We start from the raw sequence: 10,829 nt of genomic DNA, 5'->3' as shown, positions 1-10,829 counted from the left end.
GTGTGATAGTTTGATTTATATATATTGTGAAATGATTACTGCAATAGGTTTAGCCAACACCCATGATCTCGTATAGACACAATAAAAAGAAGGAAAAAAAACCTTTCTTCTTGTGATGAAAACTCTTAGGATTTACTGTGTGTCCTATATATCACACAGCAGTGTTCGCTACAGTCCTCATGTTGTAGCTTACATCCCTAGCACTTATTTATAACTGGAAGTTTCTATCTTTTGACCACCTTCCTCCAATTCCCCCTCCCCCACCCACTGCTTCTGGTAACCACAAGTCTGATCTCTTTTTTTATGACTTTTTTTTTTTTTAGATTCCACATAGAAGCGATCATAAGGTATTTGTCTTTCTCTGTCTGACTTATTTCACTTAGTGTAATGCCTTTAAGGTCCATCCATGTTCTTGCAAATGGTAGGATTTCCTCATTTTTTATGGCCGAGTAATATTCCATTGTTCATATGTAATGCTGCTTCTGTATCCATTCATCCATCGATGGATAGTTAGGATGTCTCCATGTTTTGGTTATTGGACATAAGGCTGCAATGAACATGGGGATGCAGATATCTTTTTGAGTTAGTGTTTGTTTCCTTTGTATATATTCCCAGAAGTGGAATTGCTAGGTCATAGGGAGTTAATTTTTTGAGGATCCTTCATACAGATTTCCATAGTGGCTGCACCAATTTATAGTCCCATCAGGAGCTCACAAGGGTTCCCTTTTCTCCACAGTGACCCCAGCATTTGGTATCTCTTGTCTTTTTGATGATGGCTATTCTAATAGGCATGAGGTGATATCTCATCGTGTTTTTTAAAAATTAATTTAGGGGTGCTTGGGTGGCTCAGTCAGTTAAGCGTCCAACTCTGGTTCAGGTCATGATCTCATGGTTGGTGAGTTCGAGTCCCGCGTCAGGCTCTGTGCTGACAGCTCTGAGTCTGGAACCTGCTTCAGATTCTGTGTCTCCCTCTCTCTCTACCCCTCCCCTGCTTGTGGTCTGTCTGTCTGTCTCTCTCTCAAAAATAAACATTAAAAATTAATTATTATTTTTTTAAATTTTAGAGCAAGGGAGAGGGGCAGAGGGGGAGAGAAAGAGAGAGAGAGAGAGAGAGAGAGAGAGAGAGAGAGAGAGAGAGAATCTTAAACAGGCTCCACACTCAGGGTGGAGCCTGATGAGGGGCTGGATCTCATGACCCTGGGATCATGACCTGAGCTGAAATCAAGAGTAGGATGCTCAACCAACTGAGCCACCAGGTGCACCTCATTGTGGTTTTAATTTGCATTTCCCTAATGACTAGTGGTGTTGAGCCTGTTAATATACCTGTTAGCCTTTTGTATATCTTCTTTGTGAAAACATCTATTCAGGTCCTTAGCCCACTTTTAAATTGGGTTATGTTTTTCCTTACTATTGAGTTGTGTGAGTTCTTTTTTTTTTTTTAAGAGATAAAGAGAATCTTTATTTTTTTTAAGGTTCATTTATTTATTTTGAGAGGGAGAGAGAGAGAGAGAGAGGCAGAGAGAGTGGGAGAGAGAGAATCCCAAACAGGCTCCTTGCTGACAGTGTGGAGCCTGACCCAGGGCTCAATCCCTCAAACCTTGAGATCATGACCTGAGCTGAAATCAAGAGCTGGACGCCCAGCCAACTGAGCCATCCAGGCATCCCTGAGTCCCTGAGTTTGTGTGTGTGTGTGTGTGTGTGCGTGTGTGTTTCGTTTTATTTAAGTAATCTCTACACCCAACATGGGGCTTGAACTCACAACCCCAAGACCAAGAAATTACATGCTCCCCTGACCGAGCCAGCCAGACATCCCTAAGTTCTTGTGTGTGTTTTAAAAAACATTTTTTAATGTTTATTTATTTTTGAGAGAGACAGAGACAGAATGCGAGTGGGTTAGGGGCAGAGAGAGAGGGAGACACAGAATCCGAAGCAGGCTCCAGGCTCTGAGCTGTCAGCACAGAGCCCAATGCGGGGCTCGAACTCATAAGCTGTGAGATCATGACCCGAGCCGAAGTCAGGTGCTCAACCGACTGAGCCACCCAGGCGCCCCTTGTGTGTGTGTGTGTTTTTAAAGTTTTATTTATTTAAGTAATCTCCACACCCAACATGGAACCCACAACCCCGAGACCAAGAAATCACAAGCTCGCTTGAGTGAGCCAGCCAGGTGCCGCTGTATGAGTTCTTTATATGTTCTGGATATTAACCCCTTATCAGATATATGGTTTACAAATATTTTTTCTCATTCCGTAGGTGGTCTTTTCACTTTGTTGATGTTTTCTCTCGCTGTGCAGCAGCTTTTTAGTTTGAGGTAGACCTGCTTATTTCTTTTTTATTTTGTTGCTTGTGCTTTAGATGTCATACTCAAAAAGCCATTATCGAGACCCATGTCAAGGAGATTTATTCCTATGTTTTCTTCTTGAAGTTTCATGATTTCAGGTCTTACATGTAAGAGTTTAGTCCATTCTGAGTGGTGTAAGATAGGGGTCTAGTTTCATTCTTTTCCATGTAAATATCCAGTTATCCCAGCACCGTTTATTGAAGAGACTCTATTTTCTCCATTGAGTATTCTTGGCTCCCTTGTCAAACTTTAGTTGACCATACATGCTTGGGTTTATTTCTGGGCTCTCAATTCTGTTCCATTTTGTTTGTTTGTTTATTTGTCTGTTTTCATGCCAGTATCATTACATTTTGATGACTATAGCTTTATAGTATCGCTTGAAATAAATGAGTGTTCTTTCTCAGGATTTCTTTGGCTATTTGGGGTCTTTCGTAGGAATGTCTTTTCCTACTTCTGTAAAAAAATGCCATTGGAATCTTCATAGGGATTTCATTGAATCTATAGATGACTTTTGGTAGTATTGACATTTTAATAGTATTAATTCTTCCAATCCATGAACATGGGATATCTTTCATTTATTTGTGTCTTCTTTGGTTTCTTTCATCAATGTCTTATAGTTTTCAGAGTAGAGATCTTTCACCTCTTTGGTTAAATTTATTCCTAAGTATTTTACTGTTTTCAATACTACTGTAAATGAGATTGATTTCTTTATTTCTTTTTCAGAAAATGTCCTGTTAGTGTATAGAAATGCCACTTTTTCTGTATATTAATTTTGTATACTGCACCTTTACTGAATTCATTGGTTAGATCTAACAGTTTTCTGTTGAGTCTTTAGGATTTTCTATATATAAAACCAAATCATCTGCAAACAGAGACAATTTCACCTCTTCCTTTCTAATTCTGATGCCTTTTATTCTTTTTCTTACCTGATTGTTTTAGCTAGGACTTCCAGTAATATGTTGAATAGGAGTGGTAAGAGTAGAAACCTTTGTCTTGTTTCTGATTTTAAATGAAAAGCTTCCAACCTTTCACCACTGAGTATGATGTTAGCTGTGGCTGGTCATATATGGCCTTTATAGTGTTGAGATATGTTCTTTCTATGCCCAATTTATTAAGAGCTTTTATCACGATGAATGGATAAAGAAGATGTGATACACACACACACACACACACACACACACACACCATGGAGTATTACTCAGCAGTCAAAAAGAATGAAATCTTGCCATTTGCAACTATGTGGATAGAACTAGAGGGTATTATGCTAAGCAAAATTAGTCCGAGAAAGATAAATATCATATGACTTTACTTATATGAGGATTTTAAGATACAAAACAGATGAATGTAAGGGAAGGAAAGCAAAAAGAACATAAAAACAGGGAGGGGAATGAAACAGAAGAGACTCATAAATATGGAGAACAAACAGGGTTACGGGAGGGGTTGTGGGAGGGGGGATGGGCTAAATGGGTAAGGGGCATTAAGGAATCTACTCCTAAAATCATTGTTGCACTATATGCTAACTAACTTAGATGTAAATTTAAAAATAAATATTATTGAAAAAATAAAATAATAAAAATAAAGAAAGGAAAAAAGTTTTTATCATGAGTGAATGTGTGAATGCTGAATTTTGTTAAATGCTTTTTCTGTGTCTACTGACATGATCATATGATTCTTTTCTTTGATTCTATTAACATAGTGTATCACATTGATTGATTTGTGTGTGTTGAACCATTCTCTCATGCAAAGGATAAACTTCTTTTGATCATCATGAATGATCCTTTTAATGTTCTGTTGAATCCTGTTTGCTAGTATTTTATTGAGAACTTTTCATCAGGGTTATTAGCCTGCAGTTTCCTTTTCTACTAGTGTCCTTTTCTGGGTTTTGGTATTAGGATGATTCTAGCCTCATAAAATGAATTTGGGAATGAGTGTTCCCTCCTCCTCATTTTTGGGGGAAGAGTTTGGGAAGGATTGGTGTTAATTCTTCTTTAAATGTTTGGCAAAATTCACCAGTAAAACCATCTGGTCCTGGACTTTTCTGTATCAGGAGATTTTGATTACTGATTCAATCTCTTTACTAGTAATTGGTCTACACAGATTTTCTGTTTCTTTCTGATTCAGTCTTGGTATGTTATATATTTCTAAGAGTTTTCCATTTTGTTGGTATATAGGTGTTCATAAGTCAGTATGTTTTTAGCTACAAGTATTAGGAAGCCCGATTAAAGTGGCTTAAATAAGAATTACCATAGGACAATTCTCTGAACAGGTAGTATTTACAGGTAGTGTGGTGGCAGGGTTGGTTAATCAAGTGCCTCAAAATTGTCTTAAGGAGCAGATATTTTTCTTCTTTCCACTCTAGAATTTTTGGGAGGGTTGTCTTGACCCTTAGACTGGCTCCCTTCACACTCCTAAGGTGACTCTTTCTGCCTAGGTTACATGCAGGCAACAATCACTAAGGCAGAAATGGGAATATTCTTGTCTTGTGTCCAAGAGCCTTTAGAGACTTGCCTTCAGTTCTCATTGGCAGAGATGGTATCATATGCCCCCCCTTTTTTCCCCCAATATGTGAAGTTTATTGTCAAATTGGTTTCCATACATCATATGCCCTTTTTAAAGTAAATCATTAGCAAGGGAGTGAGACCACATGATTGGCTTTGATCAATCATAATTCACTCCCTGGAGGTGAGGGCTGCTTTCATAGAAGCTCATCGCTGCTTGGAGAAGAGTGAACTAAATTAGGGATCTGTTAAAAAAAAAAAAAAAAGGGAAGAAGCTAATGGCTGTTGGCTAGGGTAGAAACAGCTAGCCATCCCCCAATATCCATTCTCCATTTTTTTCTAAATAGTAGAAATTTCACCTGGGCATAACGAGTACGCTAGAATAAAGACTACACTTCCCAGCCTCCTTTGCGGTGGAGCATGACCATGTGACTAAGTTCTAGACAATGGGAAATTAGCAGAAGTCGCACACAGCAGCCTCCAGGAATCTTCTTTAAGAGGCATCTGTGGCATGTGCCCTTTGCTCTCTTCTTCTCTCCCCTTGCTGCCAGGAATGTGGACGCCACCATAGTGGACCCTGAGAACAAGGGCCATAGCCGAGCAATGACCTGCAAGGAGCCTGAGGCTCTGGGAACCTCCAGGCACAGAGCGCTCTTCCCTACAGAGCGCACAGGCAGTTCCCTACTACCATCTCCAGACTTATCTGCAGGAGGGAGAAATGAGCTTACAGCAGACACAGTCCTAATGAATAGAGGCATCTGCTATGGGAAATGGTGGCCCAGGTGTCATAGCATGTTAACGGAGAGCCTATACCGTAACCCAGGACCCCTGACTCCCCGCACAGGGCACATTCTGCTTTCCAGAAAGCAGCGTGGTGAGATGGGACAAATACAGGTGTTGACGCCAGAAGTGCCGTGCCTCACTGGGGAATCAGCCTGAAAACATTAGGTAACGTCTCCACCTCCTGTTTCTCATCTGTAAAAGAGGGATCATGAGCACTGAGCACTGGAGTGAGCCTGGCATGCTATATAGAAACTAGAGGTGCATTTTTAACAACAACTGAATGAAGATTAAATGGGCTGTGGATCCTGGTTCATAGTAAATATGGTAGCCAGCTTCCAAGATGTGGGGGACTCCGAGGCCAGGTCATAACGGACATTGTGGCTCTTGCCCCCTACTCGTGGGGGGAGTCAGCTGCCCATGGTGTGAGGACACTCAGACAGCCCTCTGGGGAATACGCACGCAAGGGCCCCTGCCAATGGCTAGCACAGACTTGCTGGCCATGTAAGGGAGCCACCATCCCGTCAAGCTCGCAGATGACCAGAGCTCTGGTCAACATTTAAAAAAAAAATTTTTTTTTTAACGTTTATTTATTTTTGAGACAGAGAGAGACAGAGCATGAACAGGGGAGGGGCAGAGAGAGAGGGAGACACAGAATCTGAAACAGGCTCCAGGCTCTGAGCGGTCAGCACAGAGCCCCACACGGGGCTCGAACTCACGGGCCGTGAGATCATGACCCGAGCCGAAGTCGGACGCTTAACCGACCGAGCCACCCAGGCGCCCCTCTGGTCAACATTTTACTGCGACCTCAAGAGAGGCCCTGATGCAGACCCCGCCTAGCTCAGGCTGTGTCCAAATTCCTGACCCACGGAAACAGTGGGGAAGAATAAAGTCTTCATTATTGTTTCAAGCTGTTAGGTTTGGGTTTATTTGTCACATAACAATAGATGATAAATGCAGTACTCATTTACTAAATATTCCCTCTTATTTTTAAAAAAATTTTTTTAATGTTTATTTATTTTTGACAGAGACAGAGACAGAATGCGAGTGGGTTAGGGGCAGAGAGAGAGGGAGACACAGAAGCAGAAGCAGGCTCCAGGCTCTGAGCTGTCAGCACAGAGCCCGATGCGGGGCTCGAACTCACAAACCGTGAGATCGTGACCTGAGCCGAAGTCGGACGCTCAACCGACTGAGCCACCCAGGCGCCCCCCTCTTCTTTTTTTTATTAAAAATTGTTAATGTTTATTTATTTTTGAGAGAGAGAGAGAGAGAGAGAGAGAGAGAGAGAGAGAGAGAGAGCATGAGCAGGAGAAGGCCAGAGAGAGAAGGAGACACAGAATCCAAAGCAGGCTCTAGGCTCTGGGCTGTCAGCACAGAGCCCGACGCGGGGCTCGAACTCACCAACCGCGAGACCATGACCCGTAACCGACTGAGCCACCCAGGTGCCCCTAGTTCCCTCTTCTTTCTGGGAAGACCCTCTCTTCTGCACTACCCTCTCCTGCCCGGTGAGGAAGGCTGTGGGGAAAGGCTGGGGCGACCCTATGGCAGCCCCCCCCCCCCCACCGGCCGGCCCCCTTTCTCCCAGCCAAACAGTGAATCCAGATTGGTCTGTCCGCTTGTCACGTCAAGCCCAGCGCCGGTGATGGGGCCCACCCATCCGCTCGGGCCTTACCAGTGAGAGAAAGAGTTCCTTGGCCAACTCTGCCCGCTTGCAACTCTACCCCTTTGCCGGGAAGGTTCCTCCAGCAGCGCGACTGGGCAGAGACTGCCAGAAAACTGCCGTTCCTCTGGGAACAGCCCTCAACCAGTGACTGTGGGTTTGGTGTATAAACACCTCAGCTCCCTTGAAGGCACGTGTCCTCCAAGATTGGGTGCCAGTCGCCTGCAGTGGTAACCAATTAACACACCCTTTGCCGGCTGCCTTCCCTCCTGGCCTCACTCCCTGCTCCCCGACTGATGTTTCCTGAAATCTGCTTCCGAACAAACTTACTGGCACTCGAAGCCTTGTCTGGGGCCTGCTTCTGGGGGAACCCCACCTAGGACCCTATGGGACCCAGTCTGGGCAGAGTTAAGTCGACCTGTGAGGAGCATCTGGAAATGATCTCCTTCTCCTGATAAAAGGTGTGAGAGGAGAAGGCCTCCTTTTCCCACCTGCCTTTTTTTGTTTGGCGTGGACGCTGTGCGTGGGCTTGATGCTTGGGGCTATGGTAGCCACTTTGTGAGCGGGAGGGGAGACAGGGACCGTATGCTGAGGATGACGGAGAAGAAGGAGGGAAGCCAGGCTCCTCGGTGGCATCTTTGAGCCTCTTGACTAGCTCAGGATCACCTACCTCTGTACTTCTAGTTAAGGAGACAACGCATGTCCTTTCAGATTAAGCTGTTTATAGCCAAACGCATCCATTACTGATACATCCATTACTGATACAGGCTTGTCTCAGAGGCGTTACCGTTGGAATCCACATCCCCCCAACTATCACCATGAAGTTCCCAAAGGTAGCACGTGAGAAGGGCCAAGAGACAAGCTTGGGGTGGGGGAACGGGGAGGCCACAGGCTTGAACTCCACAGGTGGCTGAGGACCTGGTGCTGAAGACCAGGGGGTCCCAGAAGGGAGAGGGACATGTGGGCGGCAAGGACAGGGGGTGGGGAGGACAAGAAGGCACCCCCATTAATCTGGCCAGGGTGAGCATTGTTATTGTTATTATTATGGAGCATCTCAAGGCTCACGCTCGTCCTGGCCTGGCCGGGGCCCCACTAATGGCCCTATAAATCCCAGCCATAAAGAGTAATGGGGGGAGACAAATGAGATAATTAGGAATAAATCTCACCGAGGTCTCTATTCAGCAGCGCCCCTGGCCAATCTTCCGAGCCATTAGCCAGCCCCTAATGAATGCCAAGCTGCCCAGAGCTGTGGAGGCTCCAGGCACCGGAGGGACCCAGAATGAGGGTCACCACTGCCCCCACAGCCCACGGCCGGTGACCTTGGGAGGAGCTGAGGGACGGGGCCTGCAGCCTGCCTGCGTGGCTTTTCTGTCTCCAGGACCTTGCGGACACTTTGCCTGCACTGTCCGCTATCTCCCCTCCACCTTCCACCTCTGCTTCTCTCTCATCAGCTGGCCGCTGTCTGCATTGTTGAGCCGTGGAAGGTCTGAGTTAGCGGGAATTGAGGGGGCCACCTGACACAACCCCACCATCTGCTCCGCTGCCGCCAGTCCACCCCAAGGCAGGGACCCCATCCACACCCCTCTTCCCCCAGAACAGTCCTTGGAACAGGGAGGCCCCACCCACCGCCGTCGCTGGCCGCTGTCCTGAGGGCAGTTCTCACTGCTGGCTCTCCAGCTGGCCCTCTTGCCTGGAGCCGGGAGCTCTCTCTCCGTATGTCCACCCCTCGGTCTTCCTCTGCCTGTTGGAGCCTGAGAATAAGCCTCACTCTCCTCTCAGGCTTCAGGGATTTGAAGGTCACTGTCTTTGACTTCTCTTCTCTGTCCAGATGCCCTGAGCTGCACTTGACCATTCATATTTTCTGGCCAGGCCTCCCCTTCTGGACCCGCACGCAGTAGTCTGGGCCCATCGTGACTTCTGTTGTTTTCATCTGCCAGACCATCCCCCCCCTTTTTGTTACGGCACCCCTACTTCTTCGAGAATCTTCTGCTCCTGGATTCCACATGGTTCTGGAGGGGCAGCCAATTAACCCACTGTCCCTGGCCACAGAGCCCTGGCCCATCATAGCCCTCCATCCCCTGACGCGGTGACTGGCCCAGGGATGAGGAGGACCCCGGGGCCCGAGGTGGCAAAATGAGAAATGTCAGGTAGACACGGTGCATGAACACACCTCCTTTTCCCACCCCTCCCCCCCACCCCTGACTGTCACCCTCCCCGTGTGCAGTAGGAGGGAATGAGCTCGTAACCTGGAGAGAGGCACAGCCAGAGATGGGAGGCCTTGCGGACTGTAGAGGCTGCTACAGGGCTGGGGAAAGGTAATAAAACCAGAAGAGGGGCAGGGAGAAGGCCGGGAGGGGGCTTTCCTCTGCAGGAGGTGAAGGGGGAAGGGATGGCTGGGTCAACAAGAGGGCTGTGCCCATGGGACCACCCCATGCCGCGTCTCCACATCATTCCCGAAGGGTCAGAATATGGAGAGAAGCAACACATGGAGGTGACAAGGGGCCCGGTCCGTGATCTCTGTCCCCTCTGCTGCCCCCACGTGTAGCCTGAGGCTCCTGTCCTGCTTCTTCTCCACCCCTCCTCACACAGGCCCAGTCCTCAGAGCCACCACACCGCCTTCCCACTGCTCAGCAATGGGGAGTGTCTGGAGCTACTCGAGAGGCTGAGGGGCCAGCCCTCAGTCCCTTAGTCTCCCTGGTTGGGGAGGGGGGTGTTGGCACATGTCCCAGGGCACGAGTGGCCGCAGGCAATCCAGCATCCAGGCTGCTTACAGGTGTCCCATCCTGGCAGCCCCAGAGCCATGGAATGGCAGGGCGTGTGGCTGCGTCCGCCCAGCCATGGGTACCAGCCGATTTAATTGGGTTGCTAATGAAATGTGCTAAAGAATGGGGAGAAGCTGATAGCCGCTATGCAGGCAGAGGGGCGGCTGCCCACCCCTCCCCTCATTAGCCAGCCCCTCGTTATGCTACTTGCTCCGTCATGGGGCAAAATCTTTTGAGTCTGGCACACAAGATCACCTGGTGGTCTCGGGCAATCCTGGCCAGAGACAATTGAACTTGGCCTCACCAGCTTCTCTGCCCGTCAGTGTGGTAATGCCTGTCTTGGGTTAGACGGCTCAGGACATGATGCGTGCCCAGTCAAGAAGTCTCCTGGGCCACAGGGGGCTGGTCTCCTGTTCCAACCCTGTGGTGACCATTAGATTTCCAGAGTCTCACTGATGCCCTATTGTCTACATAAAGAAAGTGAGGCCAAGCGAAAGAGCCTCTTCCCTGGGGCCCGCAGCAGAGGTAGTGCTGGAACCCGCACCCGCGGGAGTGGACATTGGGCTCTGCAGCACAGCCCCAGGCTGACCAGGGCTGGTTGTGGCTGTGGGCTCTGAAAATGTGAAGAGCCTGAGTGCATATACATGTGGGTGTGGTGTGCATGTGAGTGCTGTGGCTTTGCAGAACGTATGTGGGTACGTGACTGTAAGGAGAGTCTGTGAGTGTGAGTGAATGAGTGAGTGAGTGTGTGTGTGTGTGTGTGTGTGTGTGTGCTGGGGGGAGGCTGGCTG

Source organism: Herpailurus yagouaroundi, unplaced genomic scaffold (genome assembly GCF_014898765.1).
Source record: "Herpailurus yagouaroundi ecotype Mexico unplaced genomic scaffold, PumYag 139, whole genome shotgun sequence".
Classification (NCBI taxonomy): Eukaryota; Metazoa; Chordata; class Mammalia; order Carnivora; family Felidae; genus Herpailurus; species Herpailurus yagouaroundi.
Note: the sequence above shows the minus strand (reverse complement) of the source record.